Raw genomic sequence first — 8,857 nt, forward strand, 5'->3', positions numbered from 1 at the left:
TATAGAGTGTATTACAAATATATAGCTAGGCTGTTGTATCCTAGAGACGACACACTTTAAGACCTTGTTGTGTCGATTGATACAATCTCACAAAAATTTGAATCATCTTAAAGAAAAAGAGATATTTGTGCCTCAGTCCAACTTTTCGTACTATCAATGAAATCAATCTATTGTCCTTTCGTTCATTTTTTTTGTTACTAATATTTTTCTATTAATTTTAGTTTCTAGAAACAACATTAAATATCTTATTAAAAATCAAATCTTAATTCCTTTTATTTATTTACACAATATTATCATATAAAAAATTCTATAAAAAATACTATGCAATAATATTAAATTATGCAAAAAAAAAAAATCATGCAAAGATCATAATAAAAATATCATGCAATAAATCATAAAAAAACATCATGCAAAAATATATTATAAATAATGTAAATTAATAACAAATCATGTAAATAAATTAGATTCATGCAAATATATATTATAATCATTCATGCAAAAAATATCATAATAAAAATCATGCAACTAAATATCATATGAATCATGCAAAAATAAACTATAAAAATCTTATCAAACTTTCCTTCTTTTCCTCATCATTTTTTAACTCAATCACAGTTAAAAACAACAAAATAAAAAACAAAACAAATAGAAAAAAAATAAGGAAATAAACAAAAAAAGGGAAAAAATCGGGTCACTTGCAATTGTCAAACAGGTCGGGTCAAGATTCACAGATCTGGGTCAGGTTTCCAATTGGAGCAACATGCGGGTCAAACTTGGTTCTTCTCCAGTTCCTAACGCTGCCATTTTTGAGTTTAGAACAAAACCTCAAATATTAACTTGTTCTTTCATTCTCCATTCTCTACTTCTCTCTTTACAATCTAAATTCTATGCCCTGTCTCTACCAGTTTTAAACTCAAGAACAAAACCCAGAAATCAGTTAAAAAACCACCAACTACTTCACCGTTGATCGCAGGCTTTCGCTACTTGCTGGTGTCTTCGGTGATCGTGAAAGCCCAAACAACCCATTTAACAAATCTCTTCTTCCTTCTTTTCATGTTCTTTCTAAAACGCTAAAGCCTAAAAATTCGTTTCACAGACCAACGCTTCGGCCTCCATCGATCACCGATCGAACACAAGCAGCTACCACCCAAAATCTTCACTTCCAAATACTCTTTCTTGTCTTAACGTCCCATAAAAAATCCAATGGATTCAAAACCTAAAACCCAAGACCTACGGCATCTCTCCACCGAAACACCACTGCCTTTCGCTGTGTAATTGTGCTTTCTTGCTTGCTGTGATTTTGTTTCAATTTTCTGTTTATTTGCTTGTTTTCTGATTCCGAGTGTGTTTGAGTTTATTGCTAAGTTGATTTTGACGCTGTGTTAAATTGCCTTGTTTTTGTGTCAAATACTCGTTGCCTTCCATTGTTGGTTGATTTCTGGCTATTTGCTATTGAGAATTGCTTCTGAAAATTAGGCTTGTTTGATCTGCTAAACTTTTCTTGTCTGATTATTGATTAAGGATTTTGGTCCCTTGAATTTTGTAACTATCTTCCCCTGTCGAATTCCTTTGCTTTGTTTGATCTTCTGTCTTTTGTTTCAATCAGTTTTTTTTTCTCAATGGATTCAGTTTTTACTTGTTAAAGCTCTTAATTGCTTCTTGTCTTGCTTTTGATTTTGCAGGTTGGCTGGAAATTGAATTCGGATTTACTGAACGTAAACACTAAATTTTGTTTTGATTTTACAGGTTGGCTGGAAATTGAATTCAAATTTATTTAATGTAGATATTTAATTTTGTTGAAAATATTTTATATTTTATAATTTTAATTTTAATTTATTTTTATAATTAAATTTTGATCATTATTTTTCAAATTAATTGTACAATTAATTTTTAAATGATTCGATATAGACTCATATAAAAGGTTCAATAAAAATTTAATTGACGATTCATTTTTAAAGCTTGTTAACGGTTCATTGTTAACTATTAAACGAAAATTTAAATAAATAAAAGTATAAAAAATATCAAATAAAAAAATTAAATAAAAATATATAAAAATATAACAATACAAAAATATAACAATAAATATAATTAAAATAATAAAGAATAAACAAATATAAAAATAATAAAAAGAAGTGGGCTTGGCCCAAAATTAAATAGAAGTCCAATGGACACAAATCTTAGCCACAAAGTTAAGCCCAAATTAAACTGACGGTTTTTAAAGCCCAAGATAAGGCCATTGAAAAAGGCCCATCCAATTCGGCCTCGCATGGGCATATCACGCAAGCTTAATGTGAGGAAAATAAAAAACTGAAGGGAAGTTGGCGTGAGTTGGGGGATGTGGAAACAAGGAAATTGTTTAAGTCTGCCTGGAGTTGTGGCGTGAGGCATGGGCAGGCAGCAAACTAAAACAGAAGAAGAAGAACGTGGAAGAAAGTGGCGGCAAAAAGAAAAACTGGAAGCACAAACTAGGGAAGAAAAGGCGTGACGCAGAAAACTATGAAGCAGCGGCAAGCAAAAAAAAGAAACGGGAGAAGAAACAAGCAGAAAACTCAGAAAGGAAAAGAAATAAAAATCTGGGAAGAGCAGGAAACAGGGAGGGCATTCAGCAAGAAAAGGAAACAACAAAGAGAGAGCAAAAAAAGGGAGAGAAGAGAGGCTGGAACGTGAGATTGAAACGTGAAACAAGGGAGAGTGAAGAAGCAAACTGCAGCGAGAAGAAAAAGCAAAGAAAAATCAAAGTCTGTTAGGAAAAATAAGCAGAAGAAGAACGCGCAACAAAAAAAAAAAGGCAAGAAAAGAAACCAGGAGGCAGAAAAATAAAAGGGACGTGAAGCAGAAGAGAGCTGGCACCAAAACTGAACCAGAAAAAAAGAAAACCAGAAAACAACAGCAGTGGAGCAGCGAGCAGCAGACCTAAACGTGAGCAAAAACCAAAAACCAGGAAAACAAGTGCATGGGCAGGCAATAACGTGGAAGGAAACTGACAAAAGACGCAAAAGGAAAACTAAGGCAGCGCAGTAGGAAAAAATTCAGACCAGAAGAAGCATAGGAAAAACGAGATACGATTTGTTGTCCATGCTTTGCATTTTATTTTGAGTTATGCTTCTTGTCTCATGGGTTAGTTTGTTTCCTTGCATGCGGGGTTGCTGTCATGGCAAAGCTCCTTATTATTTTATGTTTGCTGGTCTTTTTCTATATGTGTGATCTTGGTGAGGAAGCTTAAAGCTTCATTTTCATGCATGTTTACTGGTCCAAAACATGTATATTACATAGCCATAGTTTGCTATAAGGAAAGGGTCCATAATAGCCATAGGCGAGTTAAAATTCCCTTCTTAAACTGGTCATGTTTTGCTACATGGAAGGTCTTCACGTTGTATTTCTTTTGCCCATTGATTGCTTGCTTAAAGAGGCTCAAATCCTTCATCGTTTGTTTTCGTTCCCCACCTGAAATGCATATATTAGAGCATAAAGCTCCATCATTTTGGGACTTTTGTGTATTATATTGAAGGCTTGCATGGCTTTTCTGTACGTGGATAGAAGGTTTTACATATTTAGTTATATATATTGGCCGAATATGAAACAGCTACTTTTGCCTTTTGTTTTAGCTTAGGTCTCTTGTTTCGAGTTCGTAAACATTACTTGTGAACGGACCACCAAATTTGTCCTTGTTATATCCATACATATTTCCTTATGTAAATTTAATTTTAGTTTAAAGTTTGTGTAATTTTAATTCCTTTGTAATTAATATGTTTATTTTAATTTTCCTATGATTTAATTTTATGTCTTTTTTATGCAACTCATCTCCATGCACTTTAAATTTTAAAAGAAAATAAAAAGATGATAATAATAATAATACATTCTTTTTAAAATATAAAAAATCTTAAAATCTTTGCTTAGATGTTGGAGGATTCAAAATCGAATTAAAAAATAATAAAATAATAATTTCATCTAAATGTTAGGAAATTATTAAATAATAAAAGTGAAATAAAAAAGATAAATTAATAATAATAATTTTTTAAATAAAAAAGGAAAATATAAGAAATAATAATAAAAATAAAATACGACAAATATAAAAATTCATTTATTTTTTTAGAGAAATTATAAAAAACATATTTACTTCAAAAGTCTGCTTAGATGTTTGAAACTTTTTAAAGAGATTCGAAAATTAGATAAAACCCTAAAATGAAACCCTAAAAGGAACTTTAATTAAAACCCTAAAATCTTAAAATGAAACCTTAAAGGGAACCCTAGTTAAAATCCCAGAACCTTAAAATGAAATCTTATGTGTTTGGTTTGCGAAATCTTGGATAAATGGAGAAAGTGTGATTCTTAGGAAAGTGTGATACCTAGGTTTTTCTTTCATTTTCAGGGCATATTGTATTCAGATTCACTCGTTTGATTAGAAAAAATCTACGTATATTAATTCTTATATAATTACCATAATCTCCTTAACATATATGACGGTAACTTTTCATTAATAATAAATACCCAAATGACAAACGATGCCTTCAGTAGTAAATGAAGACAAATATTTTATTTCATTGCTATTTTTATTTATAAAATATTATCAATTGAGGCGTTTCACACTTTTTTAAGTAACAGAAATTGATAGGGAAATGTTCTTTTAATTTATTTAAAAAAGGATCATTTAAGGCATTTTCTATACAGAAAATGCCTTACATGATCATTTTTTAAATAAATTAAAGGATTATTTGAGGTATTTTTTGTATAGAAAATGCCTTAACTAATCTTTTTATAAAAAAATAAAAGGATTAATTAAGAGGTTTCTGTAAAGTAACGCCTTAAATAATTATTTTATTTTGTTCTATAAATGGATCATTTAATAAATATCTTTTCATTTATAAAAAGATTATTTAAGGCGTTTCTGTACAGAAAATGCCTTAAATAATCCATTTATTAAAATATAAAAATACTTTTATTATAAAAATATAAAAAGATTATTTAAGGTGTTTCTGTACAAAAAATGCCTTAAATAATCACTTTATAAAAATATAAAAATACTCCTATGTTATAAAAATATAAAAAGATTATTTAAGGTATTTTTGTACAAAAAATGCATTAAATAATCTCTTTATAAAAATATAAAAAGATTATTTAAGATGTTTCTGTACATAAAATGCCTTAAATAATCACCTTATAAACATATAAAAGGATTATTTAAGGTGTTTTTCATATAGAAATGCCTTAAATAATCATTTTATTAAAATATAAATGGATCATTTAAGGCGTTTCAGCAAATAAATGACTTAAATGATCATTTTAAAAGGTTCATTCCTCGTTCTTGAACTTTGACAAACTAAATGGCTAATACAATGAATGATAAAAAGCTGTATTGTGTGTAAATCCCTAAACCCATCAACCCATTAGGTTTGCCTTTTGGTTTCTTCATCTCTTGTCACCGTCAACCGTCAACCACTCAATGTTGTCGCACCTTTTTTTTACCCTTATATGCATATTTTATTTTTTTGTACTATTTATATTCTTCGATATAAGTATTTTTTTTTCTTTGCTTACTATATATATTTATTTTTTTTTGGTGTTTTTATGCATATTCCACCATCACTTACGTTGCCCAACGTCCCTTCATTGCATACATGGTGTTTCCTTGTTGTTTGGTTTTAGTATTATGGTTTGCCGAATAGTTTTGTGAAAATTAGTTGTTATATTTGTACTCATCATTGTTTTGCATGAAACTCTTATTTAAGGTGGGGATTACAGTATTGCTTGTACCCATAAAATATTATTGATTGTAGGATATCTTATGTATATTGGTTTAGTAACTGTAGTGGATATTGGTTGTTTTTACTGTGTGATATTTAGAGAGACAGTTTAGTGTATTTCATATAACTATGATCAAAATTACAGGTATTATGACATTCAAAGAACATATATCTCTTGCTACTAAAGATGAAGAAAACACACGCGTAGTAAATAAAAAAAAGAAAAGTAAGGGGACGTGGTAAATAAATTAAAGCGATTGACATAAAAATTTACATTAACTTCAATCAAAGCGGGCAATCTATGTTGGATAGAGCTGCCAAGTTGGCTAGTTACATTAGAGCGGTCGTCCGTAGTAGTATTTCTATTACGTACCATAATTGGCAAATGGTTCCTGATGATAAAAAAGATCGTATATGAGAGTCGATTATGATATGTTTAATAAAAAAATCCAAAAATTTGTTAATTTGGAAATTTAATTGAAATAATGTGTTCATACTAATTGTTTTAAATTTATTAGGAACAATTTGACATCCCAAATGAGTATAAAAAACTTGTGTTACAATTGACTGAAAAAGTATTCAAAAACTTTAAGAGCAGATTGACAACCCAATATATTTTACTATTTGTTGATAATAGTGATTATTCGCTGATCCTTTTTCGTCATATGTAGATGTTATCAGTTATTAAGAGTGGATAGATTTTATTCAAGATCATTTATCAAAAGAATTCTCAGTATGCATACCTAGTATATTAATTATTTATAATATGTTGTGTAATATATTTGATATCTTAATATATGATTTATGTTATTTCTTTTTATTTTTTTCAGAAAATCAAAGAACAACAAAAAAACATTTAGGCTAAACAAATATATCAGCATCAGACATTGAGAAAAGGTTATGTAAATGTCAAGCATGATCTTGTAAGTATTAACACGCTTGTTTTATACTCATATATGAATATTTATGAACATTCGTTTAATAAATTTTGATTTTTATATTGCTTTAATTTTTCAAGAATATTCTAGCTCTGGAATCAAAGTTCCTAGATAGCATGTGTGAAAACAAGGACATATGCGAAAAGATGGATTGTTCACAAATGAAGCAACCAAAGAAATGGCTAAAAAGATTGTATGTATAACTGATCAATTTATCACATATAATTAGCTTTATGCTTGTACGCATGACTATATATTGTATAACTTTGTTGTTACACACTATCTTATTATGTTTCAGGATGAATTTACTACTAAATTTGAATCCAATGAATTGCCAACCAGTTATAGTGAAGATCCCTTGTCTTTAGCATTAGGATCGAAAAAAAAGACATGGTCGAGTTCATCGAGTTGGTAGATTTATGTTACCATTAAAGTTCTTCAGTAATCAACCTAAACTCCCTTTAATGAAAAATATAGAATATGAAGCAATCATTTAGCAACAACAGCAAAGAATTGATGAGCAAAAGCAATGCCTAAATGATCAACAGCAACAACTCATAGCTTTGGAGATGATGTTGGTGGCAATGCAACCTAACATGCCTAAAAGACAGTTTGTTACTATCATCTAGCAGGGACAAGCTTTCACAAATCAAGTTTGGCAACAAACTCAAACTCCAATAATAATCATTATTTTCATTTTATTTATTCACTTAATATTTATTAATTTGGTTTTAATACTTATATTTTCATTATATATTGTAACAAGATGTTGGGATTTAGAGCATGCCCTGCTGAGGTGATTATTGATATGTTATTAAATTATGCACTTGATCATTTATCTGGAGAAAACATCATTATCGTTGAGTCCAATGATGGGTTATTTGATCATCCATCTATTTTTTACGTTAGGGAGCCTTGAGATTGATACATTTTGTATACTAGATGAAATATCAGCTTTTGATATTGTTGCTTATATGAGATTAGCTTATCAATTAATTTAAATATTCAAAGTCAATAACTATTATTCTATATTAGGGTCTATTACTAACTAGTCATGTTGATTGTTATCATGCAGTTTCCTATATAGAAATATCAAGCTGAGACAAATAACCCATAGATTCAAATACCCAAATGTGATTAGTCAGGCTAATGGCACTATCATTATTTATAGTTGTTATGTGGGTTAATGCATGTGAAAATGGGCCGATGATTTTCTAGTGTTTAAAATGCTGCGTAAGTTCTATTTGTACAACTAAAATTCCAACTTTTATGACATCTAATATAATGCCTAATAGTTGTATATCATGTGTATTATTTTGCAGGCATCATTGGCAACTTATTTTAAGTTAAAACCAATTCCTGGATGCCATACTTATTTAACTTTGCTCAACCAACGATGATCCTAACCTCGATATTAATAATTTAATAAAGGGGTATTACATGTTATTAATTAGAAATAATTAGATTATATTGTGTTTATTGATAATTACTTTTTTTTTGCATTTACTATTATTTTTCTATTAAATTTAGGGAAATGGATGTAGTTGATAAGAAAACAAAGATAAATTAGGTGTCATTACCGATAAGTGTGAAATATATTCTTTTATGCTGACTTTGTTTAAATAAATGTTTCTTAAACCCACTCAATTTTATTTTTTAGGTGCTTCATCAATCAAGAGTTATCGAATGTGAATATTATGTTTTTCATTTTATGAGGGAGATAGTTTTATATAATTTTATGAGCAACATTCAAGGTTAGTATAAATTCCATACAATAGTATTATCTTTCAATAAAAAAAGCTAAATTTTGTGCTCGTTTAATAACATTGACTTCTGATTTTTTGTTTATAGTGAAAGAGTAAAAGAAGCTTCACAAAAGGCAAACTTGATGAAGTCCACAAAGAGTGGTTTGATTATGTATTATCATTTTCTACACCTTGATGTTGGAGAATGTTGATTGGCTGTAAATATATGCATTACATTAATTCTATTTTTTTTTTTGTAAAGGCATGTTGATTGGATATTTTTTATTTTTTGATTAGGGTATTGGTTTATTATTATTGGTATATATTTGTTTTATATCAATCGCATTATATGAAGACATATACAATGATAAGCACCAATTTGTAAAAAGTATTCTTATACGCCAATGTTATCAGTTATAAATCCAAATTGTGG

General features: G+C 29.0%; 1 long non-coding RNA gene across 1 annotated transcript; it reads left to right on the forward strand.

Annotated features, from left to right (window-relative positions):
- Nucleotides 1–325: 325 nt before the first annotated feature.
- Nucleotides 326–1,850, forward strand: LOC149517599 (uncharacterized). The gene is made up of 2 exons (XR_016344231.1): nt 326–1,271; nt 1,683–1,850. It is a non-coding gene; the product is annotated as an uncharacterized LOC149517599 (long non-coding RNA).
- The last annotated feature ends 7,007 nt before the right edge of the window (nt 1,851–8,857 follow it).

The sequence above is a fragment of the Durio zibethinus genome, chromosome 8, assembly GCF_047325235.1.
Source record: "Durio zibethinus cultivar Kanyao isolate XHJ-2024 chromosome 8, ASM4732523v1, whole genome shotgun sequence".
Classification (NCBI taxonomy): domain Eukaryota; kingdom Viridiplantae; phylum Streptophyta; class Magnoliopsida; order Malvales; family Malvaceae; genus Durio; species Durio zibethinus.